Raw genomic sequence first — 21,108 nt, 5'->3', positions numbered from 1 at the left:
TTATAGCCAATGATCAAGAAGGTAACTCCTTAAAATTACACTGTCGTAAATTAGAAAAGAACATAAAAGAATACAGCTTGGCACAGTGGCACTTGCCTGTAATCCCTGCTACTTGGGATGCTGAGTCAGGAGGATTACAAATTGGAGGCCGTCTAAGCACTTCAGAAAGACCCTGCCTCAAAAATAAGATAAAAAAATAAAGGTCTGGGTATGTAGCTCAATGGGAGAGGGCTTGCCTAGCCTGTACAAGGCCCTGGTTTCAATCCCCAGCACTGCGATTAAAAAAAAAAAGGCAAACAAGCACTAGCCAGTTTTGGAACTGAGTTCCAGTCCAGCTCTTCCATAGACAGCTTCATGAACCTATTATCTAACCTTTTCAGCCTTTACCAACCTCATGTGTGAAGAAGGGATTGGAGCTAGAGAATTTCCCAAGTCCTCTCCAGGTAGAAAAGTCCACAATTCTATTTTTTTAAAGTAATTATGTAAGTAACCTTTGGAACACAGAGATGAGTTGTTTTTTAAAAAATATTTTTTTAGTTAGACATAAACACGATATCATTATTTTATTTATTTTTTTATGTGGTGCTGAGGATCAAACCCAATGCCTCACATGTGCAAGGCAAGTTCTCTCCCACTGAGTCACAACCCTAGCCCCAGAGATGAATTTTTACTTTCACTTTTCGTAGTTCATTTTTCTCCACAAGTCAAATAACTTACACCACCATAAGTCTACTTTCAGCCCCACTTTAGGCCTAACATCACCCCAAAAACAGCTGCTTGGGAGAATTTTTAATGCGTTTGCTTACCACAGAGTTTGAGTGCTTCCATGTATTAAGCATCTACATATTAAACATCATATAAATGGAAATATTAACAGAAAGGCAAGAGAATATAGACAATAGATCTCACCCTTTCCCAGAGGAAACAAGATATTTTCGAAACAAATTCTGTTGTCAGATGGTTCTTTGTATTTCACCTGGGGTTCTCGAGTCAACTTGTTAAAAGTGTGTTTGGTCATAGGGCAATTTCATGAGACTCAGCCTGTCATGGAATGGCAAATGGTGGCATGCCCCCATGCAAAGGCCTAGTTCCCATCAGCTATGGAGGACTGAAATATGGACCTGGAAGATGTTCATGTTGGTTATCAGGTCCTTCCCACCTTCGGGGAAAGTGAATGGAAAGTCCTCCAGATTCATGTTCACAGTCATAGGGGACCATATAGGGATATCCTCTGAATAATTTTGGTATATTGTGTACTTTTCAATAGAGTAATAATGCATGAAGGAGGTGGGAAGATAGCTTATTGGTAGAGTTCTTGCCTCACATTCATAAGGCCTTAGGTTCAATCCCCAGTACTGAGGGGAAGATAGGGACATGAGAGGAAGTAAAAGTTACCTTTTAAGAAGGAATTTTGGATACTTTAGATTAAATTTAAACAGAATAAATCAGTCTTCAAGAGGGGGATTTAGATACATATTCATCTTCCTAACATTTTCCTTTGGAACCACCACCCTGGTTTTTGATTGTTTGTTTGGGTTGGGTTTTTTTGCAATATGGGGAATTGAATCCAAGGCCACCTAACCACTGAATCACGTCCCCAGCTCCCCGCCCCCCCCCCTCGCTTTTTTTGGTACCAGGGATTGAACCTAGGGGCCCTTAACCACTGAGCCACATCCCCAGCCCTTTTTTATTATTTTATTTAGACAGGGTCTCACTGAGTTGCTGAGTGCCTTGCTAATCTGCTGAGACTGGCTTTGAACTTGAAATCCTCCTGCCTCAGCCTCCCAAATTACTGGGATTTCAGGTGTGTGCCACTATACTGGGCCCCAGCCCTTCTTCTTATTATTATTTTTTTTTAATTTTGAGACAGAGTCTTGCTAAGTTGTTTAGGGCCTTGCTAAATTGCTGGGGCTATGGACTTGCAATCCTCCTGCCTCAGCCTCCAGAGCCACTGGGATTGCAGGTATGCATCACCACGTCCAGCTCTACCCTGGCTTTTGGTTGGTTAGTTATTACAGGTTGCCTTATGGGAAAGTTGTTCTGAGGAAGACACTGGGGAAAACTAGAGTAGTTTGATCTTCTTTTGTTCTGTTACCTATACTGCACTAAAGATTGTTAAGCATTACCTAGTAATGGTGACCACATGCCTGTAATCCCAGCTACTAAGGAGGCTGAGGCAGAAGGATCACAGGTTTGAAACCAGGCTGAGCATCTTAGTGAGACCCTGTCTCAAAAGAAAAAAAGGCTGAGGTTATAGCTCAGTGACAGAGTACATGCAGAGTATGATATGAGTTCCTGGATTCAATTCCCAGCACCAGGGGTAAAAAAGAAGATGTCTAGCATTTTCTTGGATGTTCCATAATAGCTACCATCTTCATCACAAAGATGGTGGCAGTGTTTGGAATGTAGCTCAGTGGTAGACTGCTTGCCTAGAATGTACAAGGCCCTACGTTCAATACCCAGCTTAACAACAACAACAAAAAAAAACCTGTTGTTAATATACCAAGTGAGTTGACAGTCCTCAGATACCTTAACCTGTATGATTGTACTGCTGCTGTTCTAGGCCTTTTATGGAAAGAGACAATAGTTATGACCAGATCAGACCCTACTCAGGGCCATCTGTTTTAATCCTGCTCTTGCCTCTCATCATTAAGCAAGATATTTAACTGCTTTAAACCTCAGCTTCTTTATCCATAAAATGGTGTTACTACTTCACAGGACTGTTGAAGGATTAAGTGAGATAGTACATTTGCTTCACAGTAACCCTGAATTAATGGTCCCCAGATGTAACTTCACATTTCTGCCAAGGATTTATATATTTGTCATTAGATTGATTTAGCAGCACAGAGTTTAACTTAGAACACCTGACTGCCAATGTACTGAGTCATTAGTGATACTATTTTCTTCATAGCAGAAAAAGGATTTGATGTCATTTTAATGCAACTATTGCATTTGTTGGGGTAGATAGAGGAATAATATAAAAACTTCCCAGTCTGTTTATGTTATTTCCCCCCACCTCAAAAATTTAGAGGGTTTTTTTGGTTTTGGTCTGGTTTTGCTGAGGATTGAACTTAGGGCCTATACCCCCAGTCAAGGGTTTAAAAGAATAAGGAATTTTGTGAAGGCAGTATTTCCATTATGAATTATACTAAGTAAACCAGCGTAGAACACAGGGTATTGTGGTCTTACAGAACTGTGTTCCAGGGCCGGGTGCAGTGGTGCATGCCTATAATCCCAGCCGCTTGGGAGGCTGAGCCAGGAGGAACAAGAATTTAAAGCCAGTCTCAGCAATTTAGTGAGGCCCTAAGCAACTCAGTGAGAACCTGTCTATAAAAATATAAATATATTAAAAAAAAAAAAAAGGGCTAGAGATGTGGCTCAGTGGTAAAGTATCCCTGATACCAAAAAAAAAAAAAAAAAAAACTGGTTTCCAATCCCATCTCTTTACCTCTCAGTTTCCTCATCTGAAAATTGGCCAATAACGTACTAATTCCATGAATAGTTTTGTTTTGTTTTGTTTTGTACTAGGAATTGAACCCAGGGATGCTATACCAGTGAGCTACTTCCCCAGCCCTATTTATTTATTTATTTATTTAGAGAGAATTTTTTTTAATATTTATTTTTCAGATTTTGGTGGACACAACATCTTTATTTTATTTTTATGTGGTGCTGAGGATTGAACCCAGCGCCCCTCGCATGCCAGGCTAGAGTATTACAGCTTGAGCCACATCCCCAGCTCTCCTTTTTATTTTTTATTTTAACATTTTGAGACAGACTCTTACAAAGTTGCTTAGGGCCTCACTAACCTGCTGAGGCTGGCCTTGAACTTTCGATCCTCCTTGCCTCAGCTTCCTAAATCAAGGGAATTACAGGTGTGTGCCACTACTTTTAGCCCATGAGTAGGTACTAATTAAAATTGAAATAATGTTGGAAAATAGCCTTGTAACAATGCCAGGTATAGAGTAGACATTTAATCAGTGTTATTTCCCCTCATTTCTTAACAAAATGAAAAAGTGTCTGGAAAATTCACCACCGATTTTAAAAACTCAGATCTCAGCCTTCGTAAAGTTCTCTGTCAATCATCCTCCTATCTCTGTCTATGCTTTTTGTATCCTTCTACCACCCAGCTCGGTTCAGAAGTTCCTAAGCAAGTCTCTTTGACACCATTTGTTTTACTTATCAAGTCAGGCGTTCTTCCTCACAGCCCACTGAAGCTGGAACAATCTTCCATTCTTGTAGAGAGCAACCTTGCTTTTCTAATATCCTCTTTTACCTCCCTCCCTGAATGTTACTGCTTTTTAATCATTGTCTTTTTTTTTTTGTGCAGCATGTTCCTTCTTTCCAGCTGATAAAATGTAAAATAGAGAGGAAAAGAATGAACTCCACTTTTATGTAATATCCTCTCTCCCCTTAGCTGTCCACTTTTCCATAGTGGTCTTTCTGAGAAAGAAAACTTCAAAGATAAAGACAATGGCAAACACAGTGTATTGCTTGAAACTGGCAAATCATATTTTTAAAAGCTCTGTTCTTCTGCCATTTCATATTGGCCTGAGTAATAATTCTCCCTATATGCTAACACTGGTCATGGGGGAATGGGGCCTGAACCATATACCCATAGAGAAGAAAGAAATGGATCACCACTGATAGGTGGCTTGGGCTTGGATGGGTGTGATTAAAGAATGGAGTATTAATCATGTGATATAGATGAGAAAAACGAACGACTCTAAAATGTTCCTGAAGAAACATGAAGGCTGCGGGTGTGGTGGTGCATGCCAGTGGCTCAGGAGGCTGAAGCAGGAGGATCATAAGTTCCAAGCCAGCCTCAGCAATTTAGCAAGGCTCTAAGCAACTTAGTGAGACCCTGTCTCAAAAAATAAAAAGGATTGAGATATGGCTCAGTGATTAAGCACCCTTGGATTCAATCAAGAAATAAGAAGGCTGTGGTTTGTTTTTTTGTTTGTTTATTTTTTTGGCAGTGAGGATTAAACCCAGAGGAACTTAGTCACTAAAGAACATCCCATCCCTTCTTTTACTTTTTTATTTTAGGACAGGGTCTCACTAAGTTCCTTAGGGCCTTACTAAGTTCCTGAGGCTGGCTTTGATTTTGTGATCTTCTTGCCTCAGCCTCCTGAGTCAATGCGATTACAAGCAGGCATGTGTCACGGTACCTGGCAAGGGGGTGATTTTGAATAATGTTGAATATTTCTAGACAAAGAAGACAGGGAAGGATTAAAGGGAAAACAAAAAGTAGAGCTGGCACGGTGGTGCACACCTGTAATCCCAGCTACTCAGGAGGCTAAAGCAGGAGGATCCAAAGCTTAAGACCAGCCTGGGAAACCCTGTCTCAAACTTAAAAGAGCTGGGGGTATAGCTCAGTGGTAGAGCACCATGGGTTCCAACCCCAGCACCTCCCACCACCACCCCCCCACGCACACACACACACAAACTGGGAGGTAGTTCAGAGGTACAAAGCTAAGGAGAGAAGACAGACTAACTTCTAAGTGCCACACACCCAACACTGCACTGAAACCTTGCTTCCTGAGGTTAATTTTCACCACTCCCAAAAGCAGGTTGCCGTTTAAACCACACACCTGTGGAGGATTCCATTGAGACCAAAACTGTTCAATAGTGATACTGGGGAGTATCTATTGTCCCCAATAATGGGATATCAGAATTAAATCTAGACTATTGTACCTTAAGTAGGAGGTCAGTCATTTGAGCAGAACCTGCTTGCCTTATTTTATAAAAGAGGTATGGGGAGTGATATTAGTCAAATTATATTGTTATATTGTGTGCATGTATGAATATGTAAGAAAAACCCCATCATTAGGTTCAAATATAATGCACCAATAAAACAATGTGGGGGGAAAAAGGTGCTTTGAGGTGGGTGGGACATAAACCAGAGGTCAGCAAACACCAGCCTCAGAGGTAAATGTGCCCCATCAGTTTTTATATAGCCTGTGAGCTAAGAATGATTTTTACATTTTTATTTTTTAAAAGATGGGATCACTGAGCACATTGTTACACGCCTATAATCCCAGCAACTCAGGAGCCTGAGGCAGCAGGATTTCAAATTCAAGGCCAGCCTCAGCAATTTACCCAGACCCTGTTTCAAAATAAAAAACAAGATGGGGCATTGGTGCTCCTCTATAATCCCAGGAGCTCGGGAGGCTGAGACTGAAGGATCATAAGTTCAAAACCAGCCTCAGCAACTGTGGCAAGGCACTAAGTAACTCAGTGAGACCCTATCTCTAAATAAAATACAAAGTAGGCCTGGGGATGGCTCAGTGGTCAAGTGCCCCTGAGTTCAATCCCCAGTACCAAAAAAAAAGAAAGAAAAAAAAAAAACCAAGAAGGTAGCCTGGCATAGTAGCACACGCCTGTAATCCCAGTGACTCGGGAGGCAGAGGCAGGAGGATCACGAGTTCAAAGCCAGTATCAGCAATTTAGCAAGGTGCTAAGCAACTCAGTGAGACCCTGTCTCTAATAAAATACAAAATAGGGCTGGAATGTGGCTCAGTGGTTGAGTGCCCCTGAGTTTAATCCCTGGTACCCCTTCCAGGAAAAAAAAAAAAAAACAAGAAGGGCTGGGGATTTAGATTTAGCTCAGTGGTCAAGGGCCCCTGGGTTCAGTCCCCCCCACCCCACCCCACCCCAAAAAAAAAAACATGGGATCTCCCTATGTTGCCCCAGCTGGCCTAAACCCTGGGCTCAGGTGATCTCAGGAACTAAGCATTTTGTTGTTTTTGTTGGCAGTACTGGGGATGGAATCCAGGGCCTTATGCTAGGCATGGGCTCTACCACTGAGCTACATCCCCAGCCTGACTTACATTTTTTAAATGGTTGAGAAAAATCAAAAGAATAAGAGCCTGATGCGGTGGTGCACACCTGTAATCCCAGCAGCTCGGGAGGTTGAGGCAGGAGGGTGGCAAATTCAAAGGCAGCTTCAGCAAAAAGCGAAGTGCTAAGATCCTGTCTCTAAATAAAATACAAAATAGGGCTGGGGATGTGGCTCAGTGGTGCCCCTGAGTTCAATCCCCGGTACAAAAAAAAAATCAGAAGAATAATGTTTGACACATGAAAATTGTTTCAAAGGTTGGTCTCACTAGAACCAGTTCCAGATCCTTTACATACTGTTTGGCTTCTTTGGCACTACAGTGGGAGAATCAGGCAGTCATAAAAGGCCCCTAGAACCCGAACTATTGACTCTATGGGGCTTTGCAAACTTTACACATCCTTGGGCATCTTACTGAAATGCAGATTCTGACTTGGTAAGTCCAGGCAAGGATCCGAGATTCTGCATTTCCAATGCCTTTCAGGTAATTACAATCCTGATGCTGCTATCTGCAGATTACACATTAAGAGTCAAGGCCCTTAAAGTTCATTCCATTAGTACTGTTTTAGTGAATGCTTTCTAGGGAAACACATCCAGAAAATGTGAAAACCTGGAGTGTGATCCATAATAACTTCAAACTGATTTTCCACATTTCAAGCCCTTGCTTTGGCATCATGTGGCAGCCTGAATGGATGTGGAAACACAACTGCCAGCTAGAAACCTGGTAAGGCCAGAGGAATTGCAGCCCCACCACTCCTGCACAGTGTATATCCTTTTATTTGCCCAAAACTCAGGCCAACTACAAAAGGGTCTTTATTCTAGTTTTCCAAAATTTGGAGAAGACATCAGAGTTACCTTATCCAAATGATTCCTGATTTTTTATTTTAATTTATTTATTTTGATACTAGGGATTGAACCCAGGGCACTTTTCCATGAAGGTGCGTTCCCAGCCCTTTTTGTTTTTATTTTGAGACAGGGTCTCATTAAGTTGCTTAGGGTCTTGCAAAGTTGCTGAGGCTGACCTCGAATTTTCAATCTGCCTCAGCCTCCTGAGTCGCTGGGACTACACGTGTGCCTGGTGAGTCCTGATTTTTTCAGGCTTCAAACAGGTCTTTTCTCAGCTCTTCCTTTAGTTGCCAGCACTTCTTTGGGGAACAAACCCTGGAGAAGCAACCTGGGCTCAAATCCCAGTCCTTCTGTATGTGACTTGAGGCCTAAGGACACAACTTCCCCAGCCTTAGTTTCCTTATTGTGCAGTGGAGAGGCCATATGTGAGCTACTCAGTGTACTGTCTGATTTATGGCAGGTGTTTCCACTTAGATGTTGAAAGCATTGCAAAACCTGTCCTCCCTCCACCTGACTCATTTTAGCAACTGTCAGTTCAATTTTTTCAGTATTTAGATCAAAAACCTTGAAATTATCCTCTCTTCCCCAACTCCTGCACTCCAGCCTCACCCACCTTCTCCCACCTTAGGGCCTTTGCTCTTGCTATCCCTCACCCTGCAACACTACCTACCAGATACCTGGCAGACCTGGCTGCGTGCTAGTTACATTGTGTTGGAGTACATCCTCCTTCTGTAGGCATGAGAGAGCTGGCAAGTAGCTGTTTTTCCATGACAGAGAAGAGTCTCCTGAGGCAAAAAACACATAATTATATGTCAGGGACAATGACAACCATAAGCAGGGTACCTGGAAAGAGTGCTAGACCCCAGAGGCAGCAGTGAGAATGTTACTTTATATAGGGAGGTCAGGGAAAGCTTGTCTCTAATAATGTGGCATCTGAGCAGGTACCTAAGTGAAATGAGGTGCAAACCCTGGCACTGCCTGGAGAAGAGCCCTCCAGGCAAAGAACAGTGGGTGAAAACACCAGGGGCCAGAACTTGCCAAGTTCCAAGCTGGACCACTTGGTTGCTGTCAGGCAAAGCTGCAGCCACATTTCTGAACTTGCCATGACACAGAGAGGCCTGCTGTGTAGCAGAATACACAGCAGATCACAGTTCCACCAGAGTTTCAGGGAAGCAAGGAGTTGCACGCTGTGGCAAGTTTCAAGGTCTTGAGACAATGTTTAATGCCTAATCCCACAGAGGAGGGAATATAACGAAAAGCACTTACTGAACATTATGGGACAGGCACTGGAATGAAAGCATGTTCATTATCACACTTAATCCTCACAACCTTGAGGGAGGCTCACCTGAGGAAGAGAAGGAAGCAGAGAGGGGAAAGGAAATCCCCAGGGACAGTGGGAGGCAGCCGAGGGGGACTTCTCCCCCAAGACACTCTGGCTCCAGAACCAGTGCTCTTCTGCTGGGTTTAGGCTGGATGAGGCAAGCAGAATGCACAATGAACTCTGCCTCTCCTCCTACACCTTCCTGTCTCATGACTTGCAAGGCTCCATTGATACATTTTACTGGTTGTGACCTGGATAGAATTCTCCATTTTTATTTATTTGCTTGTTTCAGGTCAGGTGCCAGATACAAAGACCTGAACTGCTCAGTAGCTCCCCACTCACTTTTCAGCCCCACTCTTCTTATTTCATCCTTTGCAGAAGTGTACACTAGAGTTGGTTTGTTGTTTTTGTTTTGCAGTGCTGGGGGCTGATCCCAGGGTCTTGTGCAAGTGCTCTACCACTGAGCTTACACCCTCAGCAAAGACTTCCTTTTCTTTTCTTTTCTTTTCTTTCTTTCCTTCCTTCCTTCCTTTCTTTTTTAACATTTTTTATTTTTTGGAAGTAGTTGAAAACAGTACCTCTATTTTACTTATTTATTTTTATGTGGTGCTGAGGATCAAACCCAGGGCTTTGCACGTGCAAGGCGAGTGCTCTACCACTCAGCCACAACCCCTGCCCCGCCCCCCGCCCCCCTTTTTTTGGTGTAGCACTTCTGTAATCCCAGCAGTTTGGGGCTGAGGCAGGAGGATTGTGAGTTCAAAGCCAGCCTCAGCAAGGGCAAGGTGCTAAGTAACTCAGTGAGACCCTGTCTCTAATAAAATATGAAAAAGGGTTTGGGATATGGCTCAGTGGTTGAGTGCCCAAATTTAATCCCTGGTACTTGACAGAGAGAGAGAGACAGAAAGAGAGCGCTATGAATGGGGGCAATCTCAAGAGAGAGATGCCCTTTATTTTATTTTTTTTAATATAAAGGATTGAAATTCAGTGTGTTTAACCACTGAGCCACATCCCCAGCCCTTTTTATATTTTATTTTGAGATAAGGTCTTTCTAAGTTGCTTAGGGCCTTGCTAAATTGCTGAGGCTGGAACTTGCAATCCTCCTGCCTCAACCTCCTGAGCTGCTGAGATTATACACATGTGCCACCCTGCCCAACAAGAGCTGAGTTCTTAAGACCTTCAGGCTGGTCTAGAAACCACTTTGACATAAACTGAAAACTTTCCCAGCTCCCTTCTTTTTCTGTGCACCTAAAATTTAAACACTCTTGTTTCTCCTGTGAATATAGCACTTAGGATCTTATGCAATAGTGGCTGGGGTCTGGGTCTCCAGGATCCTTCCTTACACTTATCTAGCTCCTGTCCGACAAGGGCACTTTGTGCACCATTCATTAACAACTCACAGGGTTAGGTCAAGGCCATCCTTGAGGATGAAGTAATCACCCACATTCACAGAGGCTGTCAGGGTAGAGCTTGGACTAGATCCCACCATGCTTTGTGGTGGACTTTGCTGAGCTCTGTGCAACCTGGTCCCAGCCCTGACATTATTAAGAGCAGAGATTTTTTCCCCTTGTCTACCCAGAAATATACCTGGAAGGGAGACATTCCCTGCTCAGACTAGACCTTGGGTGAGTGGGAGTTTGGTTTATTTTTGTTACTATTTGCTTCTAAATGGACTATTTTAGTTTGTGATATGTTTGGAGTCTTAAATTCAGATAGCTATCCTCTGTGAAAACCATTGTTCCCGAGTTACAAGGACAAAATTGAAAAAGTTATTTAAAATGACCTCAGATCAGGCAGAATCAAGTTTGTTGCTGATAAAGTAGGAATAATAATTTAGTCCTTTCTCATTTTTTTCGAGGTACTGAGGTTGGAACCCAGGGCCTTCACCTGTTCAGCAAGTGCTCTACCACTGAGCTACATTTTTAGCCCTTTTTATCTGCCCCACACTGGCAATTGAACCCAGGGGTGCTTTACCACTGAGATACTTCCCCAGCCCTTTTTATTTTTTTGCTTAGGGCATCAAACTGTGATCCTCCTGCTTCAGCCTCCAGAGTCCCTGGGATTACAGGCGTGGACATTCACATTCAGCCAGCCCCATTTTTTTTTTTTTTTTTTGAGATAGTGTCTAAGTTGCCAGGCTGGACTTGAACTTGTCATCCTCCTTCCTTAGCCTTCTGAGTAGCTGAGACCCTCTTCATCTAGCTGGGTTCCAGGAGAATTCCCCAGGGCCGTATGGCATCTGCTGCTCATCTGGATTTTAGTGCAAAAGCTGTGACTCAGCATTCTGTAGCACAAGGAACTCAGCACAGCAAAGAGCAAGCTGAATGGCTGTGGCTTAGAACTCTTTCTGATATTCCCTCTCCCTGCCACCTAGTTACCCCTGCCTGCCAATCAGTTTTGCATCAATAAACTTTATGTTCTGTTCTTTGCCAGATGAATGAAAGGAGAGCAGCTAAAGGCTGATCTCTGACCTTGGCACATAAACAGCCTACAGATTGGACTTGACAGTTAATAAAGGACAGGCCCAGTAATTCTCTGATGCCTTTTTGCCTTAATTAGATTGAGCATTCAAAAGCTATGGGGGAAGTCTTCCATTTGAAGAGAAAGACCCTACAAGGCAGGGAAGTCATGTCTCCACTCATTCACTCATTCATATACTTAGACTGTCAATCATTCAGTCACAGTCTCCTACATCCATTTGCCCTGTTACCTGTACTCAGCTCAGTGCTAACTGCTTTCAAGTAAAGTGGCTGCAAGAATTCCAAAAGTCTACCTCGTGCTCTGCTGGATGACAGTGTATAGCCAGGTGATCAAGGGCACAAGCTTCAGTTCAAACAAGTTGGAGCTTGTATCCTGTTTCTGCTGTGTAACCTTTGGCAAGTTATTTAACCTCTCTGACCTCAGTTTCCTCTAGGGGCTAATAATACCAACCTCCAGGGGTTGTCATCAAGTCTAAGTGAGACCATCTGTGTAAAACAGCCAGCCAACAAGGAGCTCAGCACAGTTTAGGGCAGTGCAGTGTGGGTGGAGAACAGAGCGCCTGTCAGGAGCACAGCCTAGCAGCAGCTCCCTCCTCCCCTCCCTCTCTGCCCTCTTCCCCTGGAACTGTGCTAATCACTGTCCCCCCACCCCCCACCATGACAGATGAGATGATAGATGATGTACACATGATCCCTGCCCTTGAAGATATTAGAGACCTGTTTTTGACAATGCTTAGTTTCTCCATCTATAAAATGGGCAGTGGCCATATCCCCAATGGATCTAGAAAGAGCATTACTATAGGAGCCAGCAAATGTACTTTGCCTAAGGAAAGGACTGTGGGAATATTAGATTACAGTGGCAGCCTCTGGCTTGTCATCAGATGTCACTGCAGCCCTGGGGGCTGTCTTTAATAATAGATATTTTTAAATTCTTGAACCCACTTCATGCTATATTTGCTCACACATGGAGGCTTATTCAGTGTTAATCACATTAATGTGCTGTTTCATGCTGTGTGATGCGAACTTCAGTGAGAGCAAGGAGAGCAGGATTTACTCTCAAAGGATCTCATACTGTGCTTAGCCAACAGGCACCTTGCCAAGGCTTCTCAGAGCCCCTAGACCTCTGGGCCACCCCCGCTCCCCTAGGGGTTCCCTGAAACCTTAAGCTGCCTGCCTTTCAAGTATCTCTCTTCATTTATGAGTTTTAACCCTCGTTTAGAAACTTTGTAGGCAATTGTCTAATTTTTACTAGCTATCCTTAATTTGTCCTCAGTTTAATTAATCTATTTTTTTTTTTTTTTTTTTGTGCATGCTGGGAGTTAAACCAAGGGCCTCACATGTGTTAGGCAAGTGCTCTACCACTGAGCTTCATCCCCTGGCCTTTAGTTCTTCCACAGCCAAACACATGCTCGTCAGTGTATAGTATACTTCCTATCACTTCAGTAAGAGACTCTGAAGAATCCTTGGAAATCTCCCAGTTCAGTTTCCTCCTGTTACAGATGTAGAAATTGAGGCCTAGGAGTGTAAGGAAATCTCTCTTCAGGCTCCTTCCCTAAGCAGATAAGCAATCTTCATTTAGATCTTAAACACAAGACAACAACTTCCACCAGTTTTTTCCTTGGCCCTTTGCCCCATTAACCATAACTGCTTGACCCTCCCATGGTCCTCTTGGCCTCTGTCAGCAGAGTCTCTGATCCTACTGGGTGGAAAGAATGGAAGTCATCAGACCGGATCGCCCACCTCAAGCTACCTTTCAAGCAAGTCCAACCCCTTGGGCCACCATCTGCTTCCTCCAGGATTGAACCTGCACCTCTCCCCTGCTTTACATTGTCACCTCCTCCCCTTTCACAAGAAGGATCCTATCTGCAGACATATAACTTATTTTTAAAAACATCTGTGAAGGGGCTGGGGATGTGGCTCAAGCGGTAGCGCGCTCGCCTGGCATGCGGCCCGGGTTCGATCCTCAGCACCACATACCAACAAAGATGTTGTGTCCGCCGAGAACTAAAAAATAAATATTAAAAAAAAAAATCTGTGAAGCTGGGCATGGTGGTAGCAGTTACTTAGGCTGAGGAAAGAATATTGCAAGTTGAAGACCAGCCTGGGCAACTGAGGAGGACCCTATCTCAAAATAAAAAATAAGGGGCTGGGCTGGGGCTCAGCGGTAGAGCGTTCGCCTAGCACATGCAAGGCTCTGGGTTCGATCCTCAGCACCACATATAAATAAATAAATAAAATAAGGGTATTATGTCCAACTACAACTAAAGAAAAAAATATTTAAAAAAATAAAAATAAAAAGACCTGGGGATATAGCTCAGTGGTAGAGTACCCCTGGGTTTAATTGCTAGTACAACAACTACAAAAAAAACAAAAAATAAAAACTAGAATTTTTTCAGGTTTTCCTGTTTCAGTAGTACAAGAAATACTATAACATGTCTCCCCTCAGGACCACAGACCATTATCACTCACAAGAAATTAAATGTCAAAGCTGCGCATGGTGGTGCATGCTATAATTCCAGCAACCCAGGGGGCTGAGGCAGGAGGATAACAGGTTTGAAGCTAGCTCAGCAATTTAGCAAGACCCTGTCTCAAAACAAAAAATAAAAAGGGCTGGGGATGTGACTCAGTGATAAAGCACTCCTAGGTTCAATTCCCAGTACCAACAAAACAAAACAAAACAAAAAGAAACTGAATGTCAATATTATCTAATATAAAGTCTTAAAAAAATTTTTTTTTGTACAAGCTAGGAATGAACCTAGGGCCTTATGCCTGGTAGGCAAGTGTTCTACCATTAAGCTCCATACCCAACTCCACAGCTATTTTTCTTTCTTTTTTTTTTTTTTTTTTTTTTTTTAATTTTGGCACTGTGGCTTGAATCCATGGGCATTTAACCACTGAGTCACATTCCTAGCCCCCCCTTTCTTTTTTTTTTTTTTTTTTGGCGGTGCTGGGAATTGAACCCAGGGCCTGGTCCATGCAAGGCAAGCACTCTACCAACTGGCTATATCCCCATTTTAATTTAATTTAATTTTTATTTTTAATTTTGAGACAGGGTCTTGCTAAGTTGCTTAGGGCCTTGCTAAATTGCTGAGGCTGGCTTTGAACTTGGGATCCCCCTGCCTCAGTCTCTTGAGTCCCTGGGATTATATGTATGCACCATCATGCAGGGCCCCAAAGTTATTTATCAATCCAGATTCTAGTCAAGGATGAAACCAGGCTGGTGACCATGCAGTTACTCTTCAGCCATTCCCATTTAAATTCCAGATCATCCCTCCCCAGACTGCTCAAGGTTACAAGGAGGAATTTCCATTGCCAAATCTAAAGGATCTATCTCCATCCTGGGGTGCTGCTTTTGCTGGGCTTACCAGCTCACATTTTCCTCACTCATTTGCCTGTACTCATCTAAGCTGTGGCTTTTAAACACCCGTCACATGCTGATGTCACATTTCCAGCATAGTGTCCAGTCTTGACCGTCTCCCAACTCCAGACTGATGTATTCCACTGCATTCGAGGCATTTCCATGTGGATGTGCCTTGGGTCAATGTGTCAGAATATGTGTCAGAATAGAAGACTCCATGTCTTTCCTTCCCATCCCAGGAATAACAACACTTTCACTGCCACTGATCCTTGACTTCACCGCCCCCACCCCAGCTCCTCATCTTCCTGCTGCCACTGAAGGCTGGCCCATCCTCACTGCCTACATACTGCAAGGGCTGCACACTGCTCTGCTCTCACCCCACTCTCTGACAAGACTGATAAAATGTCAGTCAGATATGGCCACACCCTTTCTCAACACCCTTCAATAGCTTCTCATTGTAATGAGAACATAGCTGACTCTGCCCAAGCTCTGAAGATCCAGCCCTGCGCCTCTCCCCAACCTCCTCTGCCATTTTTTTCTGGTCATCCTATGCTGGCCTTCCTTTAGCCTTGAATGCTGAGATTAGCCCACTTTGGGGCTTTTGTCTGCACTTACTTTTACCTCTGCTCTCACCTTGATCTCAAAAGGCTGCCGTTTCTTCAGCCTTCATGATGCAGCTCCCAGGCTCATACTGTACAGACACCAGTTCACAGTCCTGGGAAGGAACTACAATTGGCTGAGCTTATACGCACACAATTGTCCACTCATCTGTTGGCCACAAAGCAGGCCACAGGCAGGAAACGGCCACCAGAAGCCAACCTTGTTCCCTCAGGGAGAGGAAGCTTTCCTTAGGAAATGGGGGCGGCCCTAGGCCCAGTCGTGGGCTCTGCATCTCTGCACAGTCATCAGGGTGCTTGGCTTCCCAGCAGCATCTAACCTGTTGGCATAATAGGGACTTGAAATTGTCCTTCATTCCCCTTCCCTTTGGCCTCTTCACCCACCTCTAATCCTTTGGCTGAAGAGAAACCCCACTTAAGGGTTCACTGCTAAACTTTTTTGTATATTCACAGAACCAAGAAGGTCTTTGAAACACCCTTCCTTAGTCTACTTCAGCAGGTGGAAATGCATCCAGATGTTCTAGGGAAGACCCAGCCCTGGCACAAGACCCTACCCATGCAGCAGCCTCACTGCTTCCTGCCCTCTGTAGAACACTTTGAGCCCCTGAGCTGGGGAAGATGTGGAAAGGAGGCTGCGAGGAGCTGCTCCTGTCTTCCTCAGGGCCAGCTTTGAATAAGCCTGACTCTCCTTTCACAGTAGTCTCCCTAATATGGTTCTTGTGGCAGACAACCTGGACATTTTATTCTGGTAACACTGGGACCTACCTCTTTTATTTTTCCAATAAAGGATGTTTTAAATATAAAAAATGAGGATATAAGCGCAGTGCAGTGACACATAAATGTAATCCTCGAAATTCAAGAGGCTAAGGCAGGAGGATCCCAAGTTCAAGGCCAGCCTCAGTAATTTAGTGAAGCCCTCAGCAACTTAGTGAGGCCCTGTCTCAAAATTTAAAAAGAACTGGGCCAGGCATGGTGGTGCACACCTGTAATTCCAGTGACTTGGGAGGCTGAGGCAAGAGGATCACAAGTTCAAAACCAGCCTCAACAATTTAGTGAGGCCCTGAGCAACTAAGCAAGACCCTGTCTCAAAATAAAAAGGGCTGGGGATGTGGGGCTGGGGTGGTGGCTCAGTGGTACAGCATTTGCCTAGTGTGTGTGAGGCACTGGGTTAGATTCTCAGCACCACATAAAATAAATAAATAAATAAAAACAAAGATCTTCAACAACTTAAAAACAAATTAAGGGCTGGGGTTGTGGCTCAGAGGTGGAGCACTCACATAGCATGAGTGAGGCACTGGGTTCGAGCCTCAGTACCACATAAAATAAAGACATTGTGTCCACCTATAACACACACACACACATATATATAAACAAATTTTTTAAAAAAGGGCTAGGGATGTGGCTCAGTAGGACTGGGTAAGAAATGCATTGCTGGAGGCATCACAATATTTGACTTTAAACTATACTACAGAGCTATAGTAACAAAAACTGCATGGGACTGGCAGAAAAACAGACACATAGACCAATGTTACAGAATAGAAGATATAGAGACAACAAACTTGCACATCTACATTCATTTGATCCTTGACAAAGGTACAAGCAAACAAACATCAACAACAAGGACAACAACAAAACACACATTGGAGAAAAGACAGGCTTTTTTTTTTTTCTTTTTTTCTTTTTTTTTTTTGGTGTGTGTGTGTGTGTGTGTGTGTGTGTGTGTGTGTGTGTTGCTGGGAATTGAACCCAGGGCCTGCATATGAGGCAAAACTTTATGAACTGAGCTATATTCCCAACCCTAAAAGACAGCTTTTAAACAAATGGTGCTGGCAAAATTGGTTATCCATATGTAGAAGAATGAATAAAACTGCACCTTTATCTCTCACCCTGCATAAACATCAACCCACAAGGGATCAAAGGCCCAATAATTAGACCAGAAACTATGCAACTCCTAGAAGAAAACATATGGTCAATACTCTATAGATTTTAGGCACCGGCAATGACTTTGTCAATAGGACCCCTAAAGCTCAAGAAATAATGCCAAGAGTTAATAAATGGGACAGTATCAAACTAAAAAAGCTTCTGCACAGTAAATGAAAAATTAGGAATGTGAAGGGAACCCACAGAATGGGAGAAAATCTTTGCTAGCTATCCCTGTGACAGAGGATTAATAGCTAGAATATATAAAGAGCTCAAAAAACTTTACACCAAAGAATCAAATAACCCGGGGCTGGGGATGTGGCTCAAGCGGTAGCGCGCTCGCCTGGCATGCGTGCAGCCCGGGTTCGATCCTCAGCACCACATACAAACAAAGATGTTGTGTCCCCCGAGAACTAAAATAAATAAATAAATTCTCTCTCTCTCTCTCTCTCTCTCTCTCTCTCTCTCTCTCTCCCCCTCTCCTCTCTCTTAAAAAAAAAAAGAATCAAATAACCCAATTAATAAATTGGCAAATGAACTAAACAGATACTTCTAAAAAAAATACAAAGGCCAACAAAGACATGAAAAAAAATAAACATCATTAGCAATTAAGGAATTGCAAATCAAAACTACACAGAGGGGCTGGGGATATAGCTCAGTTGGTAGAGTGCTTTCCTTGCATGCACAAGACCCTGGGTTAGATCCCCAGCACCATAAAAAAAAAAAAAAGAAAAAAAGAAATAATGCAAAACTACACTGAAATTATCCTATTGCACCAGTCAGCGTGGCAGCCATCAATACAAATAATAATAAATATGGAGAAAAAAGGACAATTTTACACTGTTAGTGGGACTGTAAATTAGTATACCAAAATGAAAATTAGTATGGAGGCTTCTCAAAAGAGTAGGCATGGAACCACCATATGATATTCCATTCCTCGGTATTTATCCTAAAGAATTAAAGTCCTCATACTACAGTGACATATGCATACCCATGTTTATAATAGCATAGTTCACAACAGCCAAACTATGGAAATAGCCTAGGTGTCCTTAAATGGACGAATTGATAAAGAAAATGTGGCCTATACATCTCTAAAATGGAGACTTTTATTCAGTCATAAAGAAAAATGAAATTAAGGCATTTGCAGGAGAATGGATGGAATCAGAGAACATCATGTTAAGTGAAATAACTTAAACTCAGAAAATTAAGGGTCTTATGTTTTCTCTCATATATGGAATTTAGAGAGGAGAAAGGAAAACAAAGTTGGTGATAGATCTCCTAAAAATCAAAGGGAGACAGTAAAAAAGGGACCAAGCAGTGAGAGATGGGGAGAGGGGATAAGTGCTGGGGAATGATATTGGCCAAATTATATTGTTACATTGTGTGCATGTATGAATATGTAATGATGAATCTCATCAATATATATAATTATAATGCACCAAGAAATAAAAACTTTGGAAAAGGTGGGGGGGATCTGAGGATGTGCAAATGTATTTCAGTGGTAAAGTACCCCTGGGATCAGTCCCTACTGCCAAAAAAAAAAAAAAAAAATCCCAATACAATATATATAGTTACTCCAAAGAGTTAAAATACAGAAAATAGGGCCTTACCTAGTGTGAGGCCCTGGGTTCCATTCCCAGCACTGCAAAAACCAAAACCAAAACCACAATAACAGAAACCCCTCTCCCAATTCCACTACCTGATGACAACCACAGTCACAGTTCCCCTGGTCCTGGTGTCCTCTCTAGCCTTGAAGGGCTCTTCCCCAGCAGGTTGCACAGTAGTTCTGGTGTCTCTCCCCCATTTTGTGAATTTAATCTCATCGACAGCAATGGCCTCTGCCACTGCCTTTGTGCTGATGAGTCCCTCGCTGTGAGGCTCTCCTGCCATTTCTCAGCTCTAAATGATGCCTAGGGAGGTTCAAGTCACAGGCTCTTTTCTCTTCCCGAAGCCCCTCAAATCTCTTCTTCCTTTTTTTTTTTTTATTTAGTTTTCCACAGACACAACATCTTTGTTTGTATGTGGTGCTGAGGATTGAACCCGGGCCGCACGCATGCCAGGCGAGTGCGCTACCTCTTGAGCCACATCCCCAGCCCTTCTTCCTACTCTTGATTGAAGCTGTAATCATGATGTCAACACCACCTCATGGTCAAAGCCAGAAACCTTAAGGTCATACTCAGCTTCTTTCACCGCCTCCCTCCCTCCCTCATGCCTGCCACCAGTCCTACCTGTCGTGCTGGTTAGATGTGTCTCCATTCTGTCCCTGCCTTTGGGTCCCTGTTCTCAGCATTGTCCATCCTGTCTTCCTGGCACTGGTGGAAGCTCTCTCATGCCTGGTTCTCTTTCTAAAGAAAGACTTCACTTTCTTTGCTTTGGGTGGTTTTTTTGTTTGTTTTTGTTTTTTGGTACTGGGAATTGAAACTACTGAGTGACATCCCCAGCCCTTTTTATTTATTTTGAGGTGGGGTCTTGCTGAGCCGGCTAAGGGCCTTGCTAAATTGCTGAGGCTGGCCTTGGACTTGTGATCCTCTTGCCTGTTTCCCAAGTTTCTGGGATCACCACACTCTCTGACTTCAGGACAAAGCCTCAACCCCTCAACATAGCACTGGAGGCTTTCACAGCCTGTTGGGGAAGAAAGACTAGAAGACATTTCTAATTTTCACAAGGCGCTCCTAGAACTGCCACAGGCACCATCCTGTGGCGCAGCTATGACCCCATCCATTTGCAGTTATACCATATAAATGGACCTTTGTGAAACTCCATTCCTTTGGCCAAGCAGCACCTCTGTCCATATCCACCTGGAAGAACTCTCCATTCTTCAAGAAGCCAGCCAGGGATTACTTGCTCTATGACATCCTTCCCTCATCTGTGCTTTAGGAAGATGCAACTTATAGTACAATGAAACATACAAACAGAAGTGATTTCCATAATAATAAATATAAAAAGTCTGCATTTTTTTCTTCAGTGCCCTGGATGACACCATTCAAAGCTCCCCGCCCAATGACATTTCTCCCAAACATCTAGCCACTTGCTATGCCCCCCGCATGTATAGACATGCTCCAGACTTCACAGAATTCTTCTGGCAGCACATATCCATGAGATGGCAAGTCTTGGGCAGAAGGGAGAGTAGGAGTGAAGGGTTCATCCACATTTCCACCAACTCTACTCCTGGAAAGAGATGCCAGCCAGGGCAGGGCCACATTGTAAACGTGGCTTTTGCTTTTTCTTTCATGGGCCTCTACTTCCATTAACAAAATATTAAAATTTTAAAGCTGTGTTGGTCTGAAAATAATCAGGCTGAGGATGTAGTGCAGTGGGCTAGCACCTTCCTAGTACACAGGAGATTCTGGGTTCAATCCTCAGCACTGTGAAACAAACACAAACAATCTAATCTAGATTCATTTTCTTTATTTTTATTTTTCTATTTTGGTGCTGGGGATTGAACCCAGAGGTGCTTTGCCACTGAGTTACATTTTAGCCTCCCTATTTTTTGAGACAGTGTCTCTCAAAGTTGCTTTAGAGCCTCACTAAATTGCTGAGGCTGGCCTTCAACTTGTGATCCTCTAGCCTTAGCCTCCTGAGTCTCTGGGATTACAGGCGTGTACTACAGCACCCAGCTAGATTCATTTTAATATTCATTAGTCTTCATTTTTTTATCTGATTGAATCCAAGGCCTCACACGTATGAAGTACATTCTACCACTGAGCTGTATAGCTGTATAGCTCTGAATTTTA

This window comes from Urocitellus parryii, chromosome 7 (genome assembly GCF_045843805.1).
Source record: "Urocitellus parryii isolate mUroPar1 chromosome 7, mUroPar1.hap1, whole genome shotgun sequence".
Taxonomy (NCBI): Eukaryota; Metazoa; Chordata; class Mammalia; order Rodentia; family Sciuridae; genus Urocitellus; species Urocitellus parryii.
The sequence above is the reverse complement of the archived record's forward strand: the minus strand, read 5'-3'. Positions refer to the sequence as shown.